General features: G+C 41.4%; 1 protein-coding gene and 1 long non-coding RNA gene across 2 annotated transcripts in view; one reads left to right on the top strand and one right to left on the bottom strand.

Moving 5' to 3' along the window:
• LOC124526382 (uncharacterized) overlaps positions 1–1713 on the bottom strand; it is a 44717-nt gene extending 43004 nt beyond the window's left edge. The window contains exon 1 of the long non-coding RNA XR_006965656.1: positions 1672–1713. This is a non-coding gene — a long non-coding RNA (uncharacterized LOC124526382). The remainder of the gene's footprint in view (positions 1–1671) is intronic.
• CYYR1 (cysteine and tyrosine rich 1) overlaps positions 1–16936 on the top strand; it is a 101963-nt gene that overhangs the window by 50167 nt on the left and 34860 nt on the right. The window lies entirely within an intron of this gene.

Below are 16936 nucleotides of genomic sequence, written 5' to 3'. Positions count from 1 at the left end.
GGTTAGGGCTCATTTAATTCTCTCTACCCTGGCCTTTCCCAGGCTTTGCTCTCCCCCTCCCTCTGCGTCTCTTGTCTTCCCCCACTGCTAGAGCCACTTAAGCCTTCTTTATAGATTTCTCTGCTCTATAAATCTCAGAATTAAATCCAAACCTAAGCAAGAATAATTTAAGGAGTCCTTACACGATATTTGGGACTCAGCTCCAGTCATTGTCTTGGTAGTAGCCTAGCTCTGACCTTGAGCGTGTTTCTGTCTTTGGACTTTTGCCCAGTCACCTTTTTACAACTCCGGTCTTTCTAAGACCCGGCTGCTATTTTCTCCTGGCCAAACACCACAGCCTCACTTTATCCCCTTTTTTATTGGCTCTGTTGCCCTGGACCCCGGTCTGGTGAATGGAATCTCACTACTTATTGAATGTTGCCGATGTTTAGGGCCTGTCTGTTCCTCGGTGTATTTGTCTGCTTCTGGATTGGGTCCTGGGCTTGTGCCCTTCCAAGATTTTGTTTGTTTTTATGGAACTGAGCCACCCCTCCCCATAGCAGCTTTATTAGAGCACTAACTTGGGTCTTTTGCCATGCCACTGGAATTTCCTTGGACACTGCAACTAAGGAAATACGTGATTGCCTGTGTGCAGAGGCCTGGATGGATGCTGGCATTTGTCCCTCAGTCTACCGGGATCGTCACCAGGCCTGTCCATACCCACACCATTCGTAAAGGTACAAAGGGAACCTAAGGCAAGTCCTTACACTCAAGGATTGCAGGACAAAGTAGGAGAAATGATACAAGAGTATGACTAAGTAGAGTGCAGGGCAAGATACGGTAAGTGTGTCAGAGAAGATCAAGACACTGCGAATTCACAGAAGCGAGGAATCCTATTAGGTAGACGCATCTCTAAGCTGCCAGGTTCAAAGTGACATCTGAGCTGGGATTTCAGGTTGGATATCAACAGACAGATGAAGCTACACAGATGTCAACACACAGCTAGAACATGGAAGCAACATAAAAAGCTACAGGGTACTGAGGAAAGAGTAAGTAATGGGTGGAAAGGCTGGAGAGAATCTGGTCTGGGCCTAGCTTATGGAAAATCTTAAATGCCTAGCTCGAGAAAAAGCACTTAAAAGGATGAGTATTAGAGATCAGGTTTAGTAGACAGCCACACAGGCTAGGTACTACTCAACCCCAGGAGATCCCATTTGCATAGTGGGGGCTGGCAAACTTCTGTTTTATTTGGCCAGATAGTCAATATTTGAGGCTTTGCAGACCATGTGGTCTGTGTTGCAACTACTCAAATCTGCCTTTGCAGCCAAAAGAAGGCACAGACAGCATATAAACAAATGAGTATAGATGTGCTCCAATAAAACCTTGTTTATGGACACTGAAATTTGAGTTTCATAGCATATTATTATTTTGATTGGTTTCAACCATTTAAAAATGTAAAAAAAAAAAAGGGGGGGGGGCTCCTGGGTGGCTCCCTCAGTTGAGCATCCGACTTCAGCTCGGGTCATGATTTCATGGTTTGTGACTTCAAGCTCCGCATCAGGCTCTCTGCTGTCAGTACAGAATCCACTTTGGATCCTCTGCCCCCCTCTCACTCTACCCCTTCCCCGCTCGTGCCCTCTCTTTCAAAATTAATAAACAGTTTTTTAATATAAAAGATGTTTTAAGGGGCACCTGGGTGGCTCAGTCCGTTAAGCGTCCGACTTCAACTCAGGTCACCATCTCGCAGTCTGTGAGTTCGAGCCCCGCGTCGGGCTCTGGGCTGACGGCTGGGAGCCCGGAGCCTGCTTCCGATTCTGTGTCTCCCTCTCTCTCTGCCCCTCCCCTGTTCATGCTCTGTCTCTCTCTGTCTCAAAAATAAATAAACATTAAGAAAAAAGATGTTTTTAGCTTATTAGCATACAAAATAGGCAGCAGACCAGATTTGGCCCATAGGTTATTGTTTGCTGACCTCAATCTAGACTCCATGTGAATGATACTCCTGGAATTAAGATACAGGCCATGATTGAAAACCATTGATGGCATTTATTAAAGACAAGCACGATACTGTCAAATCTGAATAAGAAAGAGATTAGTAAGAAGAGAGACAGAGATAAGAGATCATAGTTCAAGCTGTGTGTATCTGCGTTTGTGTGTGCATGTGCGCTATTTTGGACACAGTTTTTAACTGCCATGTAGAAAGTTCCTTCTGATTTGGACTGTTTATTTTTCTATACTCTCTATTCCAAAGTGTCCACACATGTATGGTCATCAACTTGGAACTGTGACCAGCTCTGTGAATGTCTTTTATCCATGAGAGCAGCAGAAGTGTTTCAAGAGAAGAAAAACAATCATTCTCGAGGTTGTAATCTTCGTGGGAGGTGGGAAGGAACCCAAACCCTTGAGTCAAGGCAATAGTACATAGAAGTTGTTAGTAAAAGGAAACAAAGGAGCATTCGCTTGGCAATAGCCCGGTTCTATTTTATCATAACATCACATAAAACATCCTATAAAATTCACTCACTGTGCTTTCTGTTACGCTCCATTTTAAAAGCCAGCACTTGGACATGTGTCAGAAATCTTGGTTCAGTGACCTTCTGCTTCAGAAAGCTTTATCTCATTGTTGATATGCTATCTGCATTCCAGCACGTGGCCGTGGGTATCTATTTGCAGCTGGCTTTATTCGATCCATTTCTTTTGTTCGTCACCGTAGAGTTATGTGGGCCAATGACTAGGCAGAAAAATTCCATGACAAAGTTCAATTAGCAGATTTTTATATGGATTTTTGTGGGTTGGTTACCACAGTACTGACTGGTTCCTGGACTCTAATATTTTAGGCTGTAATCGATCTGTAACCTTTCAATGACCATATAGGTGTTCCTAATGTTTCGTGTGTGTATAATACTATTACTAGCAGCAAGAAACGTTTTCTGAACTAGAATCATAGGGGAGCTTCTGTAGAGGCCCATCTGTTTAATGTAGGAAATACTCGTCTATCAGACATAGATACATGCAGGCAGAATGAGCTTTCTCAGAAAATAAATGGCAGGCTGAGTTAAAAAGAAGCTCTCTATAGGGACGGTTTGTCACTTTAAAACAGGTGACTTGGACTCTTTCTGTCATGATGCTGTAGATTTCACTGAGTTTTCCAGAGAACCCAAAGCATATTTTAATAGTAGAATTCACACGTTTGAGTATTTTGCATGACATCTATTTATAAGATTACGCCTGCTATTGATGACATTTTTTTGCATACGGAAAAATGATCAATAATCATGATTATCATTATTACCATTAAAATTTTACCATCACGAGCAATCTTGAGGTGACTTACAAAATAACTACATGTACGTTCAGTACCGTTTGATGTCTGACAACAAATATATTTATTAATTAGCCAAATCTGTAAAAATTGATGTCTTTAAAAGACTTTGATATCGCCTCAAATACATGGTAATGAAACTTTTCAAATAGCTGACAGTTGGCCAGTATTATACCCTGTCCTAACTACACATCCATCCTTGGAACATAGGGTCGGCTTTGTGGCCTAGTAGCTGATCTAGGTAGACGCTCTCTAGCAACAGAGCATCAGATACCATAAGAGCCGCCAAACTTGTGCTTTGGGTAATCTTTAATGTTTAACATATATCATAATTTCCTTTGCATTTTCTTCATACTCCGTACATAGAAAATACACGAGTGCTGATACGTAAACAGCTCCTTACTTCGCTGCTTAGGCGTCTCAGCCGTTAAGCAAGCAAGACTGGACATGGTACCGTTGTTTACGGCTCTAACAATGTTGATGTAGAACAGCACAATTCGTTATATCTCATCCAGACAGGCTTTCTAGGTTTCATACTGCATTATTTATGTACTTGCATTTGAACAGTCGCCTAAATATGGTAATTCTGCTTGCAGACTTTTGTAGCGGAAACTAAAAAGTCTCGCTAATACAAGCAGGGTAGGTATTATTTTCCCCATTTGGTGGATTTGAAAACTGAGACCCAGAGGTAATGATTGATTTACTCAAGGCAACATGGGTAGTGACTGGTTCAACAAGATCTATGCTCAGCTCTGCTAGATCCTACTTCTGTGCTCTCTCCATCTTAAGGAAGCCATTCCAAAGCTGGCTGTTGTGCGAAACTTGAGAAGTGCTCACCAATGCCCAGGGTTCCTTTCCTTGAAGGGCCCTTAGAAGACTATACTTCCCAACCAGCCCTCTTATAGTTAAGTGGGACCATGGAACTAGCTGACCATTGGACCATGAGCAGAAGTGATGTATGTCACTTCTGGCCTGAGTTATGTAAAAGACTCTGTGGGACCTTTCAACACAATCTCCTTCCTTTTGGGGGCAAGCATGGAGGCCATATGTTGACCGATTGGGGCCATGAACTACAATGAGCCTGGACTCCTGAGTCACTGCATGGAGGAGAGCCATCATGGTTAGTCACCTGACTTAAATAGACTTTGAGGAAGAAAGAAGCTATCTCAGTTAAGCCACTGAGTTTTGGGCTTGTGAGTCAAGGCAGCACAAGCTCAGCCTATTCTACTAAAACCCATCTAGATCCTTTCTACAGATGCTATCAACAGATGCTATCACCATTATCTCCCGATATGATGTTGGGAGGGAGTGCAAAAATTATACTTTGGCACTACTGAGAAAATAAAGCAGAAGGTAATATCAGGGTGCCTGGGTGGCTCAGTCGGTTAAGTGTCAGGTCATGATCTCACAGTTCACGAGTTTGAGCCCTGGGTCGGGCTCTGTGCTGGCAGCATGGAACCTGGATTCTGTGTCTCCCTTTCTCTCTGCCCCTACCTCACTCACGCTCTCTCTCTCTCTCTCTCTCAAAAATAAATAAACATTTTTTTAAAAAAAAGAAGGTAATAGGGATTGGTAAAAAATTAGTTGCCACAATTTAAAATCAATGGTCAAGGAAGGACTCACTTAAAGGTAACATTTGACCAATAAGTCAAAACCATGCAGATAAATCTGCAGGAAACACATTCTCAGCAAAAGGGAATTGTCACGTTTCTGACATTTGAGGAGTAGAAAAGAGGCCAGTGTAGCTGGAATACAGTGACTGGGGGAAGACAGTAATGAGAAATGGAGTCAGAGAGTTAAGGAGAAAGAGGCACATCATGGACAGCTTTGTGGGCTGTTATAAGGACTTTGGCTCTTACTCTGAGGGAAAGCAGAAACCACCGGGAAGTGTAGTGACATAGTTTAATTTATATTTTTAAAAGATTGTTTCCTAAATGCCTATTTATGACATTAAACAGTTATTTACATTGGATGATGTTGTTGCAATACAACCCTGATTTCAGGATGTGGGGTTTGGATACATGGCTAATTCACACCAAACCGACGCTGGTGGTGTTAACTCACACTGAAAATTATATGGATGACAATCAGACCTCTATCAAGGTTCCCAGTGACACCCTGGACTACAGTGCCTTTATTTGAAACACTTGCCATAAAGCTATCAAAGAAATCCTTGCAAGAGTCCTTATTCTCCTGAACCTCCACTGTAAATCATCAAAAATACTTGCACATAATTTCAAACCAGCGCTTGAAGTGTCCTAGGCAATGACAGAATGAAGACATTAATCTTCCAAACTCTTTGCTTTGTCATTTCCACCTGGATATTCAAAAGACACTTTTTGGCTCAGTGTCTCCCAAAATAGAACCATTCTCCACTCGCACTAGTCTACTACTCCAGAACTTAGGCCCACTGGATTCCTGGTCTTTGTTCAGAAAACCCTTATTACTCTAGTAGCTCGAGTCAGAAACCCCAGAGATTGCTAACCATTTCTAGAAAGTTCTTTGTCCTACACAATTCAACCCTTTCCCCTCACTTTCTCCAGTGCGACCTCGAATCCAGCCCGTGTTCCCTCTCATGCAAATTGCTGGAACAGTCCATAATGGATCTCCTAGGTCCCATTCTTTGCACACAGCTACATGAAGTATCTTTCTAAAACACGAATCTGATTGTGTCACTCCCCTCTTTGCAAAGATGAGCTAAACTCTTTGGACTTAAAGATCCCGTACCATCAAGTTCCTGCGTGCATTTTTAGCCACATCTCTTGTCACTTCTAGATTGCAATTTTTACAGCAGCTACACAAGACTGCTTGTTGTATTCCAAAATCCTAAGCTACTTCACACATCTGTGACTTTGCACGTGCCCTCTGCTGGAATATCGTTTCACCTTGTCTGACTGGCAAATTCCTACCGCTTTCAGCCTCTGCTTATAGGTCATACCAACTGTGAAGCCTTCCCCGACCCCGCCTCCAGGCCCCTCAGATGTAACTGTATTTCAGTGGTGCCTTAGAACTCATATCTGTTGCCCACACCACACAATATTTTATATGCCAAGCCCCTGAGACAGAGGGAAAGGATATATATAGTAGGTGATTAGTCCACGTTGAATGAATTAATAACTCTAAATACCATTCTGACTCTATTGCCTGGTGTTAATATAATTAAGGGGATGTCACATCTGTATGCTGACCCGCATCCTGTGCTGCTCAGTGGGTAGAAAAATGGCATTGTGTTACCACATCCTTCTTGAGGGAGAATGTAGTAATTTCTTTAAGTAGTTTGTTGGGTAAGTTGATTTAAAAAAACACTAATTTTGAATTTGTTTTTGCTCGGGTTTCTGGGTTGGTTGGTTTTTTTTTTTTTTTTTGGCTTTTTATTGCTTCAGATTGACTTATTTTTGTAATTCTTTGCCTTACAGCCGATGTTATTAAATGATTACCATTCTTCTTAGGGCTGACCTCATTTTCTTGTCCAGCGGACGCTTTGACTATGAAGGGGAAACCTGTTGAGAAAAATCAGCCTCTAGCTTCTTGGTTCCTACGGGGATCTGAATTCTAAAACTGTGTAAAAATAGACTTGAGTTAAGAGAGCAGCTACTCTAAAAGTAATAATCAAACAGTGGGAAAAAAGTAAAGATGCTTGATTTTTTAAGGGACTACATTTTAATGATACCACATTGTTTAGTATTTATATTTTGTTCTTTTTTTTTTTCTTATTACAGGATAGCGTATGTTCTATTGGGACATTGCTGTTTTTGCCTCATTAACTTGAAAGCCCTCTCTAGTCAGCATAAGGCATGTTTGGATGATGACTGCAATAATCTGCTGTTAGAACTGGCGGCTGAGTCATCTGTTTTCACAGGATGGTAGTGTAAAGAACTCAGTCATACATCTCGTGTCAAAATTGAGTGTGAATTTTAAAGTCAAACGTAAAATGAACCCTTGAGCGTACTCAAGTGAAAATCACGGCAACCCGAGGGCTGAGGGTTTTTGTAGCTACTATTTGTTTTTTGACCCAGTTGTATTATTATAGTCCTTGTATTTTCATGCAGCAAGTGGAAAAATCCAAGCTCAGAACTCACTAGCACTGTTATGAAAAGGATGATATTAGAAATGATTTGAGTTTTTCTGTGATTGTCTGTAAACTGTGATCCTTTGCTCATTATGGGCTTATTTTCTTGTACAGTCATCAGTGGTCTAGTGCTTAAATGAGAGGTTAGTGTCATTTTGGCAAGTGGGCACCCACCTAGATCGGGTAGGGAGCCTACAAAGGTCAGTGCACCTTGGGCCTGTTTCTCTTCCCTAAAATGGAAGGATTCCCAGGCTGGGCACCTGGGTCAGGTATCCGAGGTAAGATTCGGAGCATAGAACACACTGACGATAGAAACGTGTGGAGAGCTGCTTCAGACCAAGAACACCAAGCTCATTCTGCTGTTGCACCATGATTTAACTCTAACTAGGACCAGAAAATCTTCTTTGGGGAATTTGAGTTTGAAAATGTAGCTGCCCGGGGGCATCTGAGTGGTTCAGTCAGTTAAGCAACCGACGGTTGGTTTCCGCTCAGGTCATGATCTCATGGTTTGTGGGTTCAAGCCCCATGTCGGGCTCTGTGCTGACAGCACAAAACCTGCTTGGGATTCTCCCTCTCCCTCTCTCTCTGCCCCTCCCCCACATGCTTTCTCTCTCTCTCTCTCTCTCCCCCTCCCTTCTCTCTCTCTCTCTCTCTGTCTGGCTCTCTCTCAATAAATAAATAAACTTTAAAAAGAAAAATGTAGCTACCTGTACAGTTCACCTTCAGGTCTTTTTGAAGCTTATTTTCTCTGTCACCTTCTTAGCATTGGCCCAGGATGCTTTGGAAAATACAGTGCAATGATGGTTGTAGAATTTGTGAATCAAAAAATGCAACGAAACATCATTAATGTATAGTGGAGGGAAAGTCCCCTAAATATCAGAAGAATGTCACACAGTTCATCAGCTGTTCCTGTCTAGAGAATACTTAACATAGTACAGATTAATTAGATTAAGGGCATGTTGATGACAAGGTGACTGTTGGCTAGAGGCAAGGGGACATTGAAGGTGGGTGAAGTAAAGGCAGTGGATTGGGAGTCAAGTCTAGTTAGGGTACAGAATGAAGGCTTTGAATTTCTCACAAGCCCCTTTTCTAGATTGGAGAGGGGATCCGAAGCCTCATATCAACAGAGTGATTCCTTTGGGGCCTGGATGGTGTTTTGACTGTTAGTGAGCACAAGGGGGCTTATTGAGATGGTGGCTAAGATCTACATGTTGATGAGTAGGGGTTTACATGACATATGCATAAAATCATTCATCAAGCAGTATTTTTAGTATTTAGGTACTTTGCTTATGTAAGTTATACCTACACACACACAGACACACACACACACACACACACACACACACAAAACAAACAAAACAGATGGGATAGAACTGTGCAGGACCTTGGTTTTATACTTCTCCCAAGAATAAATAGTTCCTAATGCAGCATTACCGCCATTTCTTCTCTCACATCTCCAAGAAGCATTAAAAACACTTTTTTTTTCTAATCTTAACCTAGTTTCTTCAGAATGTACTCTTTGGTACTATGTAGACAATAGCTTCCTTTTATTTTCTTAAACAGCAGTTCACAATTAGCTATGTGACTCTGTCATTGCCCTCAGACTCAGTCTCAGAACTTTATGATCCTATTGGGTTAATATAACTTAATAGGAATGATAATGATAATAGCTCCTGTTTATTAAGTGCTTATAAAGTTCCAGGGACCTGGTTACATACCTACTTATTTGATTTTCATAACAACCTTAGGAGTTCAGTACAATAAATACGTGCATTTTTCTTGTAAAAGAAAAATGAAGTTTAGGGAGGTTGAACAGCCAATACATGGTCACATTGTGAAATATGGCAGAAATTTAGTTTTGTCTGTTATTAAAGCACAATCTTAAGCTTTTTGGAATGTACCACCTCCCAGCAGCCTCCAAATGCTCATGGAGAGGCACATCTTAATTGCAGTTCGGGCTTGTATGGCTTTTTACTTGCTTGGAGATAAAGAATTTTGGAGGAAATGTTAATTCTAAATAATGTACCATACCTTGGCGACCATGAGGCACTGTATGCAAAACAAAGTGTAATTAATAGCATCAAAGCCATAAATGTTTAGCAAAGAAGGGCCGTTGTTTTCTTTCTAATTTCATCTCTGAGCTGTGTTTTAATTCACATTACATTTCTACTTTACAAAAGTTTTTTTCCTTTGAGCATGAACATTTAAAAAATAGTTTATCTGCCAGAAATGCAAAATATTACTCAAATACATCCTAACTTCTTAAACAGGGCACACCTTCCACCAAATATTAATCTCTTCTTGATCCTTGGACACCATTAAGATGTGCTGCACTCTTCGATCCTAATCAGAATGCCCCAAGGTGATACGAGGCTCTTCTGGGTTTTCTTTACTGGATTTATCCGTATTATTTTATTATATTCCAAAATTATAATTATGTCATCATTCTTAACACCTGTCACCTCATGTAGTTACCAAAAGGTTTTTTTTTCCCTTGTAATAAGAACTTGTAAGATCTACTCTGTTAGCAGCTTTCAAATACACCATACAGCATTAATTATAGTTATTTCATTTCCTTTGCGTATGTACTTAGAAGTGGAATTGCTGGATATGAAAGTTCCACTGCTAATTTTTTGATGATCCTCCATACTGTTTTCCATAGTGGCTGCACCAATTTACATTTCCACCAGCAGTGCACCCAGAGAAGGTTCCCTTTCTCCACATCCTTGCCAGCATTTATCTCTGGTCATGTTGATGATGACCATTCTAACAGGCATAAGGTGATATCTCAGAGTGGTTTTGATTTGCATTTCCCTGATGATCAGTCATGTTGAGCACCTTTTCATGTACCTGTTGGCCATCTGAATAACCTCTTTGGGAAAATGCCTATTCGGGTCCTTTGCCCATTTTTAATCGGATTATTTTCTCTTTCGTTATTAAGTTGTATGAAGTCTTTATATATTTTGGATATTAACCTGTTACCAGATGTATGATTTGCAAATATTTTCTCCCATTCTGTAGGCTGCCTTTTCATTTTGTTGATTTTGCAATATGGAGTTCTTATAGCTGTGTTTTATCTCCTTCACTCACTTTTTTTCACAGTTGGCCTTATGTAATTTTATTGAATTTTCTGCTTCACAACTCCTTTGGGCTAACGAGAATGTTAATAGAAAAATAACAGAGCTAAAAATACAGATAGTAGAGCCTTTTAGAATAGTTTGAAAAAAATAGTTTGAAAAATTGGGGGGAGTTGAAACGTTCTTCTATTTAAAAAAAAAGTTGGGGCGCCTGGGGGCTCAGTCGGTTGAGCGACCGACTTCGGTTCAGGTCATGATCTCACGGTCTGTGAGTTCGAGCCCCGCGTTGGGTTCTGTGCTGAGAGCTCAGAGCCTGGAGCCTGCTTCAGATTCTGTGTCTCTCTCTGACCCTCCCCACTCGTGCTCTGTTTCTCTCTGCCTCAGAAATAAATAAACATTAAAAAACATTTTTAAAAAAGTGCACATTTAGGTTTTTTGTCCCACCTCCTTTTTGTATGGATTCGTAGAACTTAGATTTTTCTAAAGGTACTTTTTCTTCTTTGTATCCTATGCTTTAGTTGTTACAGTTACCTGAAATACGTAATATCCAGACAAGTGCTTTATGGTGATTTAAAAAAAAATGCTACTTTCTCAGGAGCAAGCTGATGGTTTCTGTCAGCTCCTTATTAGATGCCTTAAATCTCCAAGAGGCCACAGCAATGGATGTTCAAGAGTGGTCTCCAGGCAACGGGATCCCTGGCAGTTACTGCAGAGAGAGGACACAAAAGTGAACAGAAATGAGATGAGACGGTTAGTTTGAGGAAAGGAAGAATTCAGCAGAAATGTAGATGTATTTGAGATATATATAGATATATATCAGAACTTTCTAGTATCTTGGAGATAGGTGTTGAGAGAAAAATTTTAATCTAGGATTTATTTCTTAAGTTAGATGACATGTTTAATCATTTATTCAGGACTTGTTAATAGCATTTACATTTTTATCAGTAAAATGTAATGCAGAATACTCTGAAAATATCATTTTGATTCAATTTGATCAAATGCTCAAGTGACTTTTATCCTTTTTAAAGACTAAACTAAGCAGTTTAGGAAGGCGGGACTTACATGTTTCAAAGTGTGTCCCACGGCGAAAGAACAGACTCTAAATTATGTCACTAGTATCCAAAATAAATGAAGTCCCGGAATATTCTCTCCATTATAATAGTATCTCCAAGTGCTTTTAATGGTGATAACATTGCCCTACTGAAATTAGGATCCACCTACTTTTATTTTCATTGTTCACTTACCTCCAGAATTGAGTGTAAAACAGACACCTCTAACTACAGCACATACACTGAGACCATATTTGGGGAAAAAAACAAATATTTGGGGGAAAAAACTAACATATGTGAATAAAGAATAAAAAGAAAAAAAACTTATCACAAAAAATATTTATCTATAAGAGCAAAGCACCATCTGTTCCACATGGTATTAAAGATCAGAGAATTTATTTCACCTTATTTTATTTTTTCAGGAGTAGAATTTAGTGATTCATCACTTACGTGTAACACCCAGAGCTCATCCCAACAAATGCCCTCCTTAATACCCATCACCCATTTGGCCCGTCCCACTACCTAACACCCCTCCAGCACCCCTCAGTTTGTTTTCTGTATTTAAGAGTCTCTTACGGTTTGCCCCCCTCTCTGTTTTTATCTTATTTTTGCTTCCCTTTCCCATGTTAATCTGTTTTATTTCTTAAATTCCACATATAAGTGAAATCATATAATATCTTTCTCTGACTAACTTATTTCCCTTAGCATAAACACTCTAGTTCCATCCACAGTGTTGCAAATGGCAATGGCAAGATTTCATTCTTTTTGATCACCAAGTAATATTTCAGTGTGTGTGTGTGTGTGTGTGTGTGTGTGTGTGCCATATATTTTTATCCATGTCAGTCGATGTAAATTTGGGCTCTTTCCATAATTTGGCTATTGTTGATAGTGCTGCTATAAATATTGGGGTACATATGCCCCTTTGAATAAGCATTTAAAAAAATTTTTTAGGGGTGCCTGGGTGGCTCAGTCGGTTAAGCGGTTGACTTCGGCTCAGGTCATGATCTCATGGTCTGTGAGTTCGAGCCCCGCATCAGGCTCCGTGCTGACAGCTTGGAGCACTCTGTCTCTCTCAAAAGTAAATACACATAATGTTTATTTACTTTTGACAGAGAGAAAGAGAGAAAGAGAGAGAGCATGCGCACATGAGTGGGGGAGGGGCAGAGAGAGAGGGAGACACAGAATCTGAAGCAGGCTCCAGGCTCCGAGCTGTCAGCACGGAGCCCAACGCGGGGCTCGAACTCACAAACCTTGAGATCGTGACCTGAGCTGAAGTTGATGCCCAACCAACTGAGCCACCCAGACGCCCCTTGAATCAGCATTTTTGTACCCTGTGGATAAATACCTAGTAATGCAATTGCTCGGTTATAGGGTAGCTCTATTTTTAATTTTTTTGAGGATTTAAACTAAATGTCTTAACATTAAAATCAGCTATAGCCCACTGGTGCATTACAACATAAAGACAAATAATATGGGAGAGAAAATAAATTTTTCATTAAATATATTATGAATGGACCTAGACAGCACTTTAAAGTATACAAGGAATTGGAGCCCTCTCAAAGAAAAGACAGACACTGCCATATCTAATGCTTCTGGGTGCAAAGACCAAGAGAAATTGTAAAGGCCAAAATAATTTAATATTTCCAGTTTGCTGGAGGGCTTTACAGCCCGGAATAATTAGTGTGCAGGAAAGAAACAGTGACTTTAACTTTCTTTTAAAATGCTCAGATTAATAAATAACATATTCGTCTCTTATTGCTCTATAAATGTAACTTACTACTGTCAAACTTGCTGTGCCTTTTCATCTGCTCCCCGACTATCCTCCAAAGCAAGCAATATTCATATCTGCATTTCATCTCTTTTTTGCAAGACCAACAACAATAAAAGCAGTTATCAAATTTATACACAGCAGATGAATTCTGCCCATGCCGCATTTTGAACTGGGGAGGAAAGTATCTTTGATCTCTTTGCCTTGGTTTTATTTCTGAACATCTCTGCCTTTAGTCCCTTGCCTTCCTCCACAGACTATTCTAAAATTTCAAGGCATACATTACATCGTGGGTGTGTGAACCAGTGCTTTATTTTAAAAATTAGCTAGATTTTTTAAGATGCAACGAATATCTCTCTATTCATGTGTTTACGGTCATGGGTGGTCAGGTTTTGTTTTTGCTTTATTTTGTTTTGCTTTATTTTTCTACTTGGATAATATGTATATTCCTTTCTACCCTAACTCATTGAGGTATTACGGCAAGCAAGCCACGATCCTTTTGCTGCATGAATTTCCCATGTTTATTAAAATATCCTTATCCATTGATACTTTTTAAAAAAAATTTTTTTAACGTTCATTTATTTTTGAGACAGGGAGAGACAGAGCATGAACGGGGGAGGGTCAGAGAGAGGGAGACACAGAATCCGAAACAGGCTCCAGACTCTGAGCTGTCAGCACAGAGCCCGACGCGGGGCTCGAACTCACGGACCGCGAGATCATGACCTGAGCCGACTGATACTTTTAAATGATACTTAACAACTCCCTTAGGATGTGCTCTTCATCTTCAGTGCATTTTGCAGACCATCATTAATTCTCACGACACTTCAGGGAGGTAGATAAGTGGGCATTACTGGCCAGAATTGTATTTGGTCTAACTGTGGGAATCCATGCATCAAGAAAACAGAATGAAATTGAGACCCATTACCACCACTGTACAGATGAAGGAAATGAGACCAAAAGATTAAGTGGTGAACCAAGGAGGAAAAGGGAGCCTGTGTGAATGGAATGGAAAAGCTTTTTCAGTTCTGCTGCTCAACCCTAGGTCTTTTGTATCTACCTGGTTGCACACCTTTCCCTTGGCTAGGGAAAACAAATGGAACCTGTGTGTGATGCATTCTGTACAAAAATTTCTCTTAAGAATGATAAGATGTCGCAAAGTTAAAGAAAAACATTGCTTAATAATCACACCATGATGTAGGTATCCTAAATTTAGCACTAGAACTGGGGAAGCATCTGTTCAGAGTGGACCTTTACCACCTTAGTGATTGTTTTCTGAGGAAATACATTGATTACTGGGATGTCTTAGAGGAAATGTCTGTCTTTTTCTTTAAATGTCTAAACAGTATATTGAACAAGCAGGACGTTTGATAAGCAAAATTCAACTCTAACCCACTACCTTTTCACAGGAAGCTTTTCCCCTGCCGTGGGTGAAAATTTGGTGGATCTGTGACTTTCCTGCTCACTCTTAGTCCTTAAACCTTCTAAGTTCAAAACACTCCTGTTTGTAAATTAAAAAAAATTTTTTTCTAATCTTTATTTTTGAGAGAGAGACAGAGCGTGAGCAGGGGAGGAGCAGAGAGAGAGGGAGACACAGAATCCGAAGCAGGCTCCGGGCTCCGAGCTGTCAGCACAGAGCCCGCCGCGGGGCGGCTGGAACTCACAAACCGTGAGATCATGACCTGAGCTCAACCCACTGAGCCACCCAGGCGCCCCTCCTGTTTGGAAATTTTAAATGCCTAATTTAAGATGCAAACATTTCAAACTTCGGCCCAGGCTTCTCCCCATCTTCTCACTGTGGACAATATTTGGTGGGTCACCTGTGTTTGGAAAGAGAAATGTGGCCAAGTGCTCTTTTCCCACCCGTTTCCCACCCAGCAGCTCCCCCCCACCCACCCCCCACCCCCCACCCCCCACCCCCACCCCCCACCCCCCAGTGCATATCCAACCAACCGATGTGAAAGCTGCAGGACAGAAGAGTGAAAAGAAGGGCACAGGAAAGTTCCAGCTCAGTTCCTAATACTTAGCCAGCTTCTTACCCTGTGCTGGGCCCCTCAGACAGCAGTCTTCAGGAGTTGGAGCTTCTCGGGGCACCTGGGTGGCTCAGTCGGCTAAGCATCCGATTTGGGCTCAGATCATGATCTCACGGTTCATGAGTTCAAGCCTCATCAGGTTCTGTGCCGACAGGTTGGAGCCTGGAGCCTGCTTCGGATTCTGTGTCTCCCTCTCTCTCTGCCCCTCCCTCTCTCATTCTCTCTCTCTCTCTCTTTCTCTCTCTCTCAAAAATAAATAAACGTTATTTTTTTTTAAGGAGCTAGAGCTTCTCCTCAGCCGTCCTAACCTCAATGTAATGATATTAGGCGGCGGGACCTTTGGGAGGTGATTGGGTTTAGATGAGCTCATGAGGGTGAAGCCCCCATGGTGAGATTAGTGCCCTTCTAAGACGAGGAAGGGACACTAGAGCTTTCTCTTCCTGCTGTGGGAGGATTCATTGGGAAGGAAGACAGGAACAAGATAGGAGGGGGGCCCTCGCCCAAAACCAAACCTGCCAGCACCTGGATATTCAACGTCCTAGAGTCCAGAAAGGCCTGTCGAGAAAATAAATGCCTGTGGTTTAAGTCGCATAGTCTGTGGTACGTTTATCGAAGCCTGAGTTGACTAAGACACTGTACTTGCTGGGGTGCAAATTCCCCACACCCAGCCCTTTCCCCCTCCCTCTCTGCACTGCCACAGACCCCCTTTCTGCCAAAAAGTTCTGCATTTTGTTCCTTTTTCCTCCCTTTCCAGTTTCTCTTCCCATTCCTCAAGACCATGGTTCTTCTTCAGCCGGTCTGATCCAGTCACTGACATTTTGGCATCCCATGTGCATTCAGACCCAGCATCTTTTCACCAATATAGCCCCTTGCTTGGCTGTCCACCCTCATTTCTGGCCTCTCACTCACAAATGCCCTTGGATTCTGCTCTGCAGACTTTTTTCAGTGTCCCCAATGCACTGTATTTCCGCCTCATGTGTCTTTTTCTTGCCTTGTTGTGTTAGTTACTTGTGGATGCTATAACAAATTACCAAAAACTGTTGCTTAACAGAGAACAACAGAAGTTTGTTCTCATATTTCTGGGGGCAGACATCCAAAATCAAGGTGTATGAAGGACCGTGCTTCCTCTGATGGCTGTAAAGGAGAATTCTTCCTTGCCTCTTCCAGTTTCTCATGGCTGTCGACGTTCCTTGGGCTCATGTTCAAACTTCTGCCTCCATGGTCACATTGCCTTCTCTTCTTCGGTCTGCCAAATCTCCCCTATGTGTCTCTTATAAGGATACTTGTCATTGGATTTAGAATCCATTTAGGTAATCCAGGGTCATCTCGTGATCTCAAAATCCTTAATTTAATTACATCTGCAAAGACTCTTTCCAAGTAAGGTAACGTTCACAGGCTCTGGGAATTGGGACATGGACATAATCTTTTGGGGACCACCATTCCAACCACTATACTTGCCCATTACTTCCCTCGTCTCTTTTGCAACCTTCCGAGTAGCATCTCTGTCTCCATTTTTGCCTCTGCTCCATATTCTCTGACATCTTCCTGAAACACAACTCTATTCCTGCTACCAACCCTTCTGCTTTATAGTTTCCTCTTTACCATGGCTTTCAAAGCCCTTCATGATCTCATCCCAGTTTAGCTC

Source organism: Lynx rufus, unplaced genomic scaffold (assembly GCF_022079265.1).
Source record: "Lynx rufus isolate CCGP_SWC_20201006 ecotype Redwood Valley unplaced genomic scaffold, mLynRuf1.p SCAF_5, whole genome shotgun sequence".
In the NCBI taxonomy this organism is placed as follows: domain Eukaryota; kingdom Metazoa; phylum Chordata; class Mammalia; order Carnivora; family Felidae; genus Lynx; species Lynx rufus.
This window is presented reverse-complemented; position numbering and strand designations above follow the sequence as displayed.